General features: G+C 40.4%; 1 long non-coding RNA gene across 1 annotated transcript in view; it reads right to left on the bottom strand.

Moving 5' to 3' along the window:
* Positions 1 to 2,005: 2,005 nt before the first annotated feature.
* LOC130177204 (uncharacterized) overlaps positions 2,006 to 14,614 on the bottom strand; it is an 80,194-nt gene continuing 67,585 nt past the window's right edge. Inside the window, exon 3 of the long non-coding RNA XR_008828987.1 lies at positions 2,006 to 2,723. This is a non-coding gene — a long non-coding RNA (uncharacterized LOC130177204). The remainder of the gene's footprint in view (positions 2,724 to 14,614) is intronic.

Below are 14,614 nucleotides of genomic sequence, written 5' to 3'. Positions count from 1 at the left end.
AACTCTCTTTCCACTTACTGCATTTCTCTGCTTTATTCTCCCAGGAAGTTAGTTAAATAATAAAGTGATATGGTTTGCTTATTAAAAGGAAATATGTGACCTGCTGGTATATCAGAGTATGACTTGGGCTTTATTTGGCCCAGTAAAAGTAGCCTCCAGCAGCTGAATCCAGCATCTACAGACCTTTGTTCCAACAAGCCAGTGTAAATCAAATGTACTTTCTTTAATTTATTTTTTCAAACAACACTGTAGAACAGCCAAGCAGAACCCGGTGTTTTTAATAAAACAGCCAAAGGTGGCCTGTGATTTTGGTTCATGCATAAGGAACGACTTGGTTTTATTTGGAACAACCAATAATAATTGCCCACTTGCTTTAAATCTAAAAACTGGACCAGCCAACAGGATCCTGTCATGTTTAATGCGGACTTTGGAAGAGCCGGGAGCGACATGTTTATAACCTTTTTTTTGGATTCAATAGAACTGTGTTGTTTGTTTTATTTTACAATGAGTTTCTGAAAGGCATACAGGAAAATATAACGTATGAAAACAATTGTTTTTGTTTTTTCCCCCCTATTAGCTGTTCCACTTCATGGCTTATTAAAAGCACAGACTGAACTAATATTTAAACTTGTTTTTATGTTTTTCTTTTCTTTTTTTGTTCATTTTTATAACTACTTCACATATTATTCACATTAAAGTACAAGATACAATCAATAACCTACCTATCAAAAAACAAAAAAACCCCAACATTTTGTTCCTGTTTTCTGTGTTATAATGATTGCCAACCAAAAGACAAAATTTTATTTATTGGTGTGTGACTGGACGTATGATGTGTTTGTATTTGGGCTCACTGTGTGCATTTTTCTGTGAGGGCCATTAGGGGCCCCTGATACCACAATACTTGATCCACGCTGAAAGGCTGGGGTGGCAGAGTAACGCCAGGGCCCTCTCTGAGATGCCAGCTGTTGTGGTGGGGGGTTGGGGGCTGGAGGTTGGGAAGGCATCTGACGTATGTGAAAAAGTTAAACAACACAGCACACACATAGAGGCCAACAGCCCAGCTACACGTGCATTCGTAGAAACTGTAACGAAATTGAAATCACTTTAGAATTTCCTGAATATAGTCTATAATAAGTCGCAGCAGAGGATCTCGCTCTGAGAGTAATTTCTGTTGCAATAAAAATGTGATTAAAAAAAAAAAAAAAAAACTTATTTACTAAGTATATTTTAATGTTTGGCATATTTCCACATCTTTTAAAAACTGAAGGTGATGCCAAAAGTCAAAATGGAACATTGTTTGTTTAACTAATGCTAATGTTATGCTCTCACTGAATGAACTTAATGACCTATTTCTTTTTTTCTTTTCTTTTTTTTATAGAGGAAGAACAATTATTCAGACCATTAGAACATGGTAGGAAGCATGGCTAAACTTGTGGCAATGTGTCTACGACTATGCAAATTACATACTACATTTTGAAAAATTGCTACACGTGTGCAGCTTTGCTTTCACACGCTACTGCATTTTCAGGAGAAATTCTTTTATTTTATTCTATTATTTGTCATGCTCAGTATATTATGCAGCTGGCAGTGCACTCAGAAGTCCTTTAAAATTAACTGGGGTGTTTTTTTTTTTGGTTTTTTTTTTTACAGTGCATTTAATGTAGCTATTTCAGAACAAATGACTGAACAGCAAACTCAGAGCCGTGTCTTAACTCTGAGAGATTTATGAGTTTCAGGTTGTCAATGGATACGGTGAATAATGATGCCAGGAGGTCTCCGGCCGCATTATTAAGTGACTGTGGCATGTGGATTTACAGCAGATTTTAGACGTGCAAGCCTCCATCATACATCATCTTCTACATCCCACTAATTCACTTATTACACAGTGAAATAGATTGCCCCACAGCTAACAATCAATCCAAAGGCTGCTTGCTCTGGACTCGCAGTTTACATGTATGAGGATTTAGTTTCAATGAGGAACTTTCTGAACAAACGACTGGATTTATTTTTACATACTGTGCAACATGTTCATGGGACAATGATAGAATTGTGCATGAACCGGATTTTGAAATGAAATCAGGCATTCAGGAATTATATGCTTCATTTAATCTTAATTTGAATAATATTACGCTTTACTTACACTTTTACTTGAAAACTAAACAATTAAAAGCTGCAAATTGAAGTTGAAATGAGACTGAATGTCCCCAAATTAAAATATTTGCAGCAATACAGTAAAGAAGAATGACAGCCAACAAAGAAAAAAAAAAGAGATTACAAGCATTGTGGATAAGACAGATATAGTGACTGTAAATTATTATATGGCATATTAAGGAACTTCATGCTGACAATCAAACATAATCAGTAGTAATTGTTTTCATTTGGTTGTCTGAGAAGCACTGTCACTGTGTTTTTAGACAATAAACCTGCAAGTTAGTTCAGACTAATTGCTGAAAATCTGTTTCTGATTGTGGTGAATTGGAAAAATGCGATGGGTCCCTCCCGTCTATCCACTCCAACATTTTTCCCCTCTTCTCAATGAGCGCTTGTCCATTCTTGAACTCAGGCCAGTGGAACAATCCAGTATGAGATGGAGGAAAATATTGATTTAGAGCTGCAATTGTAAGTCATGATGTGTCCTGACATGGCTGTATGGCGCTCCAAACTCACAGAGCAGATGTTGTTTAGGAGCAGCTTTGAAACTGCCAGGGCCTGGCCTCTTTACACTATAACACACAAACAAACAAACAAACAGATAGGCTGACTGTGTTTACTGCTCGCTGTCAGTACCCTCTTCCTCCCTGTGGTTCTGAAACGGCACATTCCTCCATACTCGCAGCATACAGAAGGAGGAGAAGCCAGCGGGCTGCTGGCATGTAACTCTATCCCCCCACACCAAACATCATACCAGAGACGCTTTCTTACCATTGCCAGCACCACCGCTCTTCAGCCTTTTCCCTTGTCCTTTTATTTTCTTACAGCACTACAGGGGATTCTAAAACTGAAGAAAACTGCACCGGCCTGCTTACTGTTTTCATTATGGCACAATTATAGGACTATTTTTTTTTTACACCCATGTGTATCATAATAAAACTACTACCATTTTTTGTGTTTATTCAGGAAGAATAATAATAATTCGTATAATACTAATATTTCAGTCATACAGAACCATTTGTTCCTTTTGTTCCAAGGAACTGAATAAACACATGGTGTTTATTTGGGTCTATTGAAAGGACCACGCTGCTGCACACAATATATTCAGTGCCATTTAGTAGAGACAGTTCTGTTTATCTCCCTTCAAGGAATTCAGAGATATTGTCAAATAGATTAAAAGCAGTGAAAGTCGGTGCCTTTTTTTTTTTTTTTACCCACACATTTGCAACTGATTTCAGGTCCAAGTTTGTGATTTATCGTCAGGCAGAGGGAGCGAGTTTGAAACAGACGCTAACATCATCGTCACACAAGAAGTGTTTATTCTTATCTTATGAGGAATGTGTCTAGTTGAGCCAGTCTGTTTACACAGAGAAATCAAGTGCCTCTCTATATCCCGTATTTGCACCAATGATTAATTGGGTTATGGTCCATGTGGCGAAGTCTCCCTCTCACCCTCAGAGAGGCAAGTGAGAGGCTGCTCTGATAGGACGGACTGACCTGCCATACAAGGGTCCTGTGAGACAGAGCTGGGCCTCCTTCCCACTGCGAACAACTCTCTCTCCCTCTCTCTCTCTCTCTCCCTCTATTCCACATTCAGCCACGATCATGTCCCATCATGCTGCTGGTGCAGTGGGAAGAGGCTGGCAGGGAGGAGAGTATGAAGCAGGCTGGGAGTAGATTTTTGTGTTTGCTATGGCCTTTTTTTTTTTTTTTTTTTTTTTTTTTTTTTTAATACAAAAGATGGGCTCATCGCCCACTGTTGAAAGAATGGACTACACCCCTCTATTTAAATGATTTTACTCAATAAAACCTGGAAAAAACAACATGCCCTTAACTTACTTCTTAGTTTCCTGTGATTTGTGGTTTAAGATACTTTTTTTTCCGCCTTGGCAAGAGCATTGGTCAAAACTATGGTCACACACGTGTCTGTGTGAGTGACAGCAGTGTAAGCAGATGGTTGTGTTATTCCCTGAGAAAAGCAGCAACATGGCAGAACGAAACCTAGCGCCAGAAACACTATTTAAATGTTTAACTTAAACAGATGTACAAGTACTACAGCAAAATAAATCATTATTGTACTCAAAAAGCTGCTCAAGTAGAAGTAGAGCAGAATCCAGTATCATGACATGACAGTTTTTTTTTTTTTGGAGTGGTATCTGCCTGAAAATGGTAAACCTCACACAACTCCATCTTGGTGCTCTGCATTTACTGCTGTAGTGTTTTTGTGAGACACATTATCAAGATCACTTGTTAGTTAAACAGCACTTTTCTTTGTCTGCTCGGCCGGGGCGGACATTGTTGCTCATGGGCACCAACCAACTCAAACTAGTTAACCAGCAAAATGCCCGTAACTTCCCCACATCTCAAAGAGGCTTTTCCTGGGAAAAACTGACGAGAACAAAGCCTTCATGAGCTTGTTAAAGGTTCCACCACGACTTCCTTACATCTACAGTTAGTGACAGAACAGAACAACAGACATTTTAAGATATGCGAATATGTTTCCGATTATCCCTCTAAAAAATGTACAACCCCGTCCTACCTGGGAACACATTTAGCCACTGAGGCCACAAGCTGGGGAAAGTCCTGAAACAAAACAGTCTGACATGAGGGTTTATTTACTGGAGGACAACTAAACAAGGCTAAACCATAAGAGCTGGTAATTAGAGAGGGAGGAAACAACATTTGGTCTCCTTGATGGCTGGCACTGAGGTTTTGTCACAAGGAGACGCGCAAAAATGCAAACAAGCAGAAGGGAACTCTCTTACTCTTTCAACTCTCTCTCTCTCTCTCGCTCTCTCTCTCTGGAGTTGAAATCAGCAGAAATTTTCTGTCTTTGAATGTGAAAGATGAATTACTTTAATTGTGAAAAACAATTGTTGGGAGCGGAATACTTCATCTCTAATTTGACTGTAATAATAAACTTATTTCATAGTATTGCAACATCAGAGTCACAGCCAAGTGCAGCCTGAGGTAATAAGCTAAAGTGAATGAATGTTCTGTGTTTTCTGTGAAGGAATTCTGTCCTAATACAGGAAGACGTCCATCATAGAATCAGCTCTCATCAATCTTTGAAGGACAGTGTCTTAACCCCCATTTCACTGCCTCTGCTATTCCTTCTGCCAGTGTTGTCTTGGATACTATTCCTCCTCCATCTGCTATAGGATTAGATTCACACGCACACACGCACACGTGCACACACACGCGCACGCACGCACGCACACACATACACACACACACACACACTCTAACTCGGGTTTAAAAACAATGTTTGCCAAATAAGAACTTGGCAGAAATGCACTTGACTTCCAAAACAAATGTAGTTTTTCCATTTTTATTCATAAACTTTCATATGAGAATAAGCCGACATCTCCACTAGTTTGTTAAAAAAAAAAAAAAGCAAATATATATAATATAAATAGTGTGTGTTCACAATCACATATGGAGAGGTTTTTATTCATTTAAAGTGTATTCAGAGTATGTTTAAATTGTATCATTGGGTCTAAAACATATTATTAAGTAATAATAGCACCAAATGTGAGAACATTAGCTACATGGCATAAGGGATATCAGACACTGTAATACTGTGTGTGTGTGTGTGTGTGTGTGTGTGTGTGTGAGCAGCAGACTTCATAGGAAAGACGGTCAGGTCTGTTGCTGCGCTGTTGCAGAGACATTTAACTAAAATATTCAGTAGAAAAGCACCTTAATTATACAGATGATGGAGTACAGGCCCCGAAGTCGTGTGTGTTTGTGTGTGTGTATGTGACAGTATCACACAGCTTCCATAATAGCGTCTAATTGGCCCGTGGTTCCACAGATCTCTCACTCTCATTGGGTACATCTGTGTGTGACTGTTGCACACTTTTTCCTGATGATACACATTTATATGTACAGATACATGCACACATTTGTATGCACTTTCGCACGACAGACATAAGCAACACACACGTATGAATACATGCAAACACACACACACACACACACACACACACACACACACACACACACACACACACACACACACACACAGAAAAAAAGTGCACAAACATTCCCTCACCATACTGTGACAGACTTGTGTTTACTTCTGGTGCTGCGGGACAGGAAGACGAGACAAAATGGAAGACACTGTGGAATCAGAAGCACAAACACACACACACACATACACACACATATATATACACACTTGTTGCCTGCTCCCTGCCAAAGCTACTAAATGAGGTGTTCCTTTTTCATTAATCATGACTGTTACCTAAGGTTACCTGAGCGACAGTCGAGCAGTTGGGCAGAAAAAAAGCTGGAGCGCTGAGTGACACTTAACAGCCGAGCGTACGTACTAATTATATTACATTAATATGATTATTTCAGCACCTACTCATTTAATTACACTTTCTGGGCCTACACACAGCATTGTCATTAGGGGTATATGGCTGATTTATTTGCGCAAGAAAAAAGGTATGGGGCTTTGACACAGAATGACATGAGGATTGATGCGCTCTGCAGCTGGATGACGTAAAATGTGCTTTGAGATTGACCCGTTTTAAGCTAAAGCTAAAACAGAACAAGATGTAATGCAAACATCGTAATAGTAATGTCTTTGTCTACCGCTGTAAACCACCCCTTATGTGGATTTCTGTGATTTCTGTCATCTGCTTCTAGTCTCGCCTGTTGAGGCCGAACAGTTTGGCAAGCTTGGTGAAAACCAAGGCTACGGGTGTGGCACACATCTACAAACCTAATCCCGACTGTGTTTGTAAGACCTTCTGTTGAAACATCAGAGTGTGCTGGCTAAATCCTCACTGGAAGCCTCAGTGGAATGTCGTTTTGTTTGTGGCAACACTCTCAAGTGTGCTACGATGCATAATATGCAGATTACCAGCCAACTGGAAACATATCTAAACATTTCTTACAATATAGCTATTCATTAGTCAAACATCACAAGACAAACGTCTCAACCGCAAGGCATTTTAACCGCTGTGTCAAGAAATGCTTCCGTCAATGTGTAATGTGTTTGAAAAAGGCCCATTAGAAGCAGAGATAAACTTTTGTCATAACAACTGCAGCATGACTTTATTTTAGATGTACTATCATCCTTAACTGTAGCAGCGGCCAAAAAAGTATTGAACCCATATTTTTTTACAGTACGTGCCGGGTTACTGCCTCGAGTGCAGTAATAAACAAGTATTTACAAGGAGCTTATGGAGCATTAAAAAGCTTTATAGAAACTGTTAGAGTTCACTTGACTGTGTTCACGGGTAAGAAAACCAAATGTTACAGGAAAGTGATGTTGAGCTGCTGATGTGAGCAAGTGAACAATTATGTGTGCTTCTTAGACTGGGAATGATTATGTTTGCTCAGTTGAAAATAATCACATCAACTCATAATAAGAGGTTGTCACATTAGTGATTACACATTGCCGACGATGCTCGAATCGCTTGTTCATCAAATAAATTTGCACACCAAGACAAAAACCATCACGTATGAAAATAAGACACTGTGTCAACTTTTTATCACCCACAGTGAGTCTGCCGCGCGTGTCCACGCATTTCCAGCCTCGCAATAACACCTCATAGCTGTACAGTGCTATCCGAGTCTGTGAAACATGCTTTACAATAACTGCAGCTCTTGAAGGCAACACGCGTCTGCTTTACTTTCCCAGTCTGGGAGTTCAAACCAGTTCGGTTGCTAGATGGAGCGTTTTGACTCATGCACAGTGAGAACGTACACAAAAAAACAACTATAGCTAAGCTAACTAATATAAAGCTGTATTCTACATCGCAGTTTATTAATTAATGAAAGCGACGGTACTGGTCAAAACCACAGTGAGTCTTTCATTGCTCATCACAACCAACCCTGTTCCCGTAAAAACCAAACAGCACTTCATCATGGATCAGGTATGTTGGCATCCATTATCCCATTATTTGTCAGCGCAGTCTAAGTATGTGTATCCTCCGCCACACATGGTTACCATCAACACGACTCCGACCACAAAACCACAGTGTTAGTCTAATCTCTAAATACCGTGTGTAATGGGCCCGTGTCATTATGTTGCTTCGCTTTATGACACACACACACGCGGTCCTCAAAACGGCTCCATGTTTGTACCACATCCGACTGAAACACTGTAATACTGAACGCTAAAACACTCATCAGTCGTCGGAGAGCCTGTCTTTCATGTGAAGAGTGTCTCACGCGCTTCCTGCCTTGTTTCAGACACTGCAGTCTGGAGACGGCTTAACATGCTTTTACTGACAAGCAGGCACAGGGCCTGAACGGTGTGAGGCTTGGTGCTTTTGTGTCGGGGCTTTTATCTATGTGGGTTGATGGGGAGGGTGGGGTTATGACGTGGCTGAAAAGCAAAGACATTCTGGGTAAACCGATATCATCCTCTGTCATGTCTTTAACTGTCACCACCCTCTCTTTTTCACTCCAACTTTCTTCCTCTGCAACCAAGACTCATCCTGAGAACAGAGAGATCACCTCCATTTGTCTTCATTAGCATATTAGCTAACAGACCCTTTGCTGGAGCCCGTGGGAAACTGCTGTAATTGCTAAGATAGCTGTAGACTAAACCACTGAAGGAATCTATAGAGCAGTGTGTACGCGTGCTCCAGTAATGGGGGGGATTTCAGAGATGAACTTCACCTTGACTCTCATGCCTCTTGCTCCCCTCTTCTGTCTTCTATCTCTGTGTGCGTACACCGAGAGTGCAGAGAGCATCGAGGAAACAACAGCCCAGAAAATTACTCTGAGCAGCCAGCTGTTTCTGAATCTCATCATAGGAATTTATCAACAAGCATAATTCTGGCACCAACCTCCTATGGCGCTGCGAACATTTCCATGAAAAGAATCATCACACAACGTTTCCATCCTCGCTTTTAGAGAGCTATAGCTGCGTATGAAGGGGTATTTTTGACTTTTCAGTTCATCCAGATGAATGCAGAAATGAGCTATCCTCGCATATGTGAAATACTAGGGAGGAGAGGTTGTTTGATCCATTCTAATATATGGATGATTGCAATACAGTGTGATTCAAATTATGAAGCTTGCACTCATTCTCAAAAAAAACCCATACAGTCCAACTGGCAGCTGAAATGCTCCTAATTGCAAGGCACAAACAAACACGAAAATTACAGCAACTGTGCCCAATTAGGGGATATTTTTGCGTTGCTTTCTGTAGTTTCTGTGGTTCTATGGCTGATTAGCTTCCTGTTCAGGTAAGCAGTTAGCGTTGAACACATCTGAAGTTCGGGGAGTTCAGGTCAGAAGTGCGATTCCAAATTTTGCTGTGAATTTGAAAGAATTTGTGGGAGTATTTTCAGTATAAACATGAAGCAATTTAAAATTAACTGAAAGTTGAAAGTTACCCTTTCTGTGTGCACCACAGTGCTGTCTCTTTGCAGTTGATATCCTTCTTTCTCTTGTCCAACTGTCTCATTATTGTTTAAAGAAGAGCAGGGATAGGAAGCCCACAATGGGAGATGACTAAGAACTTTGCTTGCAAATACTATACACGGCTTGCATTAGTCAACATACAGTATGAACGCTACTGTAATCCCAAAGTGCAACACTGCATCATTGTTGACAAACAGCAGAGAATGTCAAGCAGAAAACACAAAAAACACACACGATGCTTATAATTATTATGCATACCTATGGAAGCACACAGTATGCCAATTTGGCCTGGGGGTGCATGGCTTGCGTGTACAATCCAGCCAACATACACACGCATGCTTGTTAGCCAGTCTAAAGTGTTGTGACACAGGCCCAGTGGCACAATTTCACTGACACACACACTTAGTATCACGCTACTCCTTACCTTCACATGACCATTTGTTTTCCCCGATCTCTACTGTTACAGCGGACAGCAGAACTCTGTGCAGCGGAGAAGCCTCGCGTTGTCCAGTCGAGTGAAACGCTTTAAGAGACGCAGTATGATTCATAACTTGGGAAAAAAACTAATTTATTTTAAGTCTTGCTGTCACCAATTGAGGTTGGCCTTGAGCCAAACGTGCAAATGCTTTTCACAATCTGTACAACAATGCACATAACTATTGTTCCCCTTCTGAGGCGATTATCTCAGGTCAGTGGAGTGTCTAACCAAGGGTGGCACTCACAAATAAGGACACTTACAGTTTCTTTCATCTCAGCTGATCTGTCACAGCAGAGAGAGAGGGGCTGTGTTACAAAGTTGCCAGAGCGAAAAACAGTTTCTTAGCATGAGATAGACTTCTCATTTGCAAAACACTATTCATAATTGCCTGCGTTTAAGCAGGAAATTAATTGAATGATGACGAAACCTTGAACACGTTACAAAATGGTATTCTACAAAATGAGGAGGTTATACTGTCTGTCTGGAGTGAGTGGTGGAGGGTGTGGTGGACATATCATCTTGTTTCAGTTGAGGGTGCTGGTATTTGTATATACCAGGATATATAGCATAAACCAGCAGTTGTATTAGTTTTGTTTTTTTAAAATACCATCAATTAATCAATTTTATGATTATAGCCTATGAATAAAAGTTGAAAACAAACTATGTTTGGATTGCTGGTTTGGGTTGTTGTTTGTGTGTTAAGTCCTTCCTAAGTTCTTAGCAGCTACTAGCAAGTTTCAAACTAGTGATTTCCACACTCTCAAACTTAAGGAATGTCAAAGCTAGACAAGACTTAAATCGGTTGCTACAAAACATCTGTGGTGCTAGGCACTCAAAAGCATCAACTGTTACACAGAAAGTCATTGTAGCTTCACAAGCTGTAACAAAACTTCCAAAAACTACTGTTTACAGGCTGAAATTATATAAATGTAGTTACTATATTGCTTTATTCATGAATACATGGAGGAGTAACTGTTTTTCAGAGCTAGAATGTTAGTTAACTTGTTAAGCTAACCCAACCAATGTGATTTGATATATATATTTTTGTAATAATACATATATATATATTTCACCGGCTTAAACTATCATCAAACAGCAAGTAACAGGCCAAATATGTCAACTGTAGCACCTGCTTTTACTTACAAGTAAAATAGCAGCAGTCTAGCGGTAGTTCTGAGAGCTAGCTTGTTCACGATACAGTAGCTACACCTGGCAGTTAATGGGTGTAAATGCTTAGTAACAACTAACCTGAAGCCGATGTAAGAACTAGGTTATGTGGCACAATCTGTTTTTACTTTTGTGATGTATTTATCCAATTAGTCACTTTGCCAATTAGACGACATTTGAATTTAAGAACAGCTGGGGCAGCTGGTGGTGTGGCATGTCTGCTCCTGTTAGGTATAGGCCTACAGAGTGGTTGGCATTGAGAGTGGAGAGCTGAGTGAACTGTAGAAATAGATGAAAAAGGTGAGAGACTGATGGAGTTTGGTATTCAGGTTGGCCTGGGACTTCTACACAGGATTGATTGAATGTGATTAGAGGTGCCATGCTGTCTGCCAGGGTACTCCTGCACCACTTAGATTCTGCTCACTTTGCCAACCCACCCAGGCTTACACTTCCACTACTCTCCCATCTCTCCTCTGCTCCTCTTCATCCATCTATCCAACCATAGTAGAGTGTGTGCCAGGGGCAGAACCACATGGGCAATTCCAGAGAGAACTGCACTGTAATTGCACTGACTGAAAAAAAAAAAGAAAAAAGTTCTCTATTGACCTGTCTGGTTAAATGAAGAAGGGCGATACCATCCTCCTTTTTCCACACATGATCTCTCCTGTCTTCCTTTCCACCCCTCCCTTGCTGCTGTCTGTACTTCAGAGCCAAGGCCATTCCAGGCCCTGCCAGGGCGAAGAACTCAGCCGCATGTCAGACATCTCACTCTGACACACTATCCCTCCCTTTCTTCTTTCTCTGCCAAACCCCCATCTCATCCTCCCATAGGCTTTTATGGAAAGTTGTCTTTTTTTGTTGTGCCAGAAGCTGCATCCTAACACTCCTTCATCCCCAACCAGAGGTAGCAGTGGTTTTCAAGATGGATTATTTCACTTCTTAGAAAGGCAATAAATCCTGTGTTGGACCATGCAGGCAGGGCAGTACAGTTATTTCCTGTGTAATAACTATCAGCAATCAGAGCAGTCTTGACAGTTGAGATGCCTGTCCAAGGATTCAGAGGATACTGAGTTACTATGCTATCCTCTGCTGGCCTCACACAAATACGGAGTCAGTAAGTCAGAGTAAACACAACTTTGCTTGTAGTTGTGCATTTGTAAATTTTAGAGTTCTTTCTTCCAAAGATAACGTCATTATTATGTTGGAGTAGAAATATATGAAAAACTGAAGATATTTCTACATATTACTACTACCTGTAATAATGACAGTAATAATTGTGATAATAATAATTTTACGTATGCACATAGAATCTGTTTGTAAAACAATTCCGGTTAAACTCATCAGACAACAACTTTAAATGGTAAACAGTCTGCACTTATGTAGCACTTTTTTAGTCTTATCGGCCACTCATTCACACACAAATTCATACATCACATCCATACACTGATGGAACAGTCATCAGATGCAATTCAAGGTTCAATATCTTGCCCAAGGACACTTCAACATGTGGCGAAGGAGCCCGGGATTGAACCACCAACCTTCTGGTTTGTGGACGAACCGCTCTACCTCCTGAGCCACAGCTGCCACTGTAATATCTAGCAGTTATAAACTCACAGGTACATGACAGTATACAGGACTGGTGTTGTTTTTATTAAAAGGTAAATTTAGTTTGATGTATTGGCAAACTGATATGCCAGCCTTAACCAGCTACACAAACACACACAGGAAGACTGCCAGAACAGTGGGCCAAGAGTTAGACAGCTTTACACAAGATACATCCAGACTCCCACCTTCACACCTCATGGCCATTTATGTTCTGTTTGTTTCTGTCTGATCATCTATAGATTTACAGCAGACCACCTGTGAGGCTCACAAACCAAGCAGGCCAACCACACACACACACACACACACACACACACACACACACACACACACACACACACACACACACACACACACACACACACACACACACACACACACACACACACACACACACACACACACACACACACACACACACACAGACACAGACACAGACACAGACACAGACACAGACACAGACACAGACACAGACAGACAAAATAGAACCAGCTGGGAGACAGCAGAGATCCAGTAAAGGAAGGCAATGATTGATGTCTAAACACAGGAACAAATGAAACCAATCAAAACTAATCAGAAACGGCAGCTCAATACAGCGGAGGCTGGGCAAGCATAAGGAATATGTCCGCAGGTTGACAAGGATGCAGCTACATCCTCCGATTACAATAGCTGACTGACATACTGTATACAATCTGTTTCACTGTTAGTCTCAGCTCAGTGTACAAATGTTTACCTTGAGCAGCCTGTGATGAACAATGACTTTCATGGGAAAGAGATGAACAATGTTTTACTGACATTGAAAACATTCACTGGAAATACTCAAGACAGTGTTTTGGCTGGAGCTTGTGCAGCAGCAGCCAGACCGATCTTCGTTTTGTCCACACAGTGCAAAACACAGCAGGCATGTCCAAACTGCAACATGTGGATACTGACCACTGATGTTTTCAGAGATAATATCATCTTTAGAGTATCATGTCTATGCACTTTGGTCACTGGCCAAAAATAAATGCAATAAATGGCCTTAATATTAAATGTTGTATTATACTGTCGCAATACCTCAGAGGAAGTAATTAAGGGATTATGTGGTAGCAGTGGAGAGGAAACACTGTCAAGGGACTTAAAGCTTTTATAAGAGCTTTTCTATTATACCATAAAGTAAGTCTAATTTAGTATAAGGACTATCTCAGAAGTCCTATTTAAAGTGGTTATAATCAATATTCTAATAAAAAAAACAGTGTATGAAATGAAAAGCCAAATATAGTGATGAGCTTACAGAAAATTCTCAGCTCAAATCTTTAGCTCTCCTCACCTATATGAAGCTTTTTGTTCACTTTCAGTTCATTATTTACCTGTCCCCACAACGTCACTGTATTGGTTCATCGTCGCTGTTCCCACAGTGTTAAGTTTTCAGTAAAAAAAAAAAAAAAAAAAAAAAAAACCTCTTATATCCCACCTGCTCAGCACCAAACAGCAGAAAGAAACAATTAGCGACTAGCTGATGAACACAGTGAAGCATTTAGCAGCTAAAGAGCCAGATTTCCCTCAGGAGTTGGGGAGAAACCAAAGTGGAGCTGACAGTAAAAATTGGAATTCATCAGCTGGCCAGATACTGTATATGACTCTGTAAATTAATGCTTATGTTGTTCCATAGCTACTGTAGATGTTTGCTAACAAGTTCACCATGTCAACTTAAAAGGTGATAGTATATTAATGTTGCGTATACAACTTGTTTCTGTTGCCCCAAGTGGCCCAAAAAAAATCTACTAATGAAGTACAATTTTAAGGTGCACAGCAAACAGAGTAAACTATACAGTATGTACTGTA

The sequence above is a fragment of the Seriola aureovittata genome, chromosome 11 (genome assembly GCF_021018895.1).
Source record: "Seriola aureovittata isolate HTS-2021-v1 ecotype China chromosome 11, ASM2101889v1, whole genome shotgun sequence".
In the NCBI taxonomy this organism is placed as follows: domain Eukaryota; kingdom Metazoa; phylum Chordata; class Actinopteri; order Carangiformes; family Carangidae; genus Seriola; species Seriola aureovittata.
The sequence above is the reverse complement of the archived record's forward strand: the minus strand, read 5'-3'. Positions and strand labels throughout refer to the sequence as shown.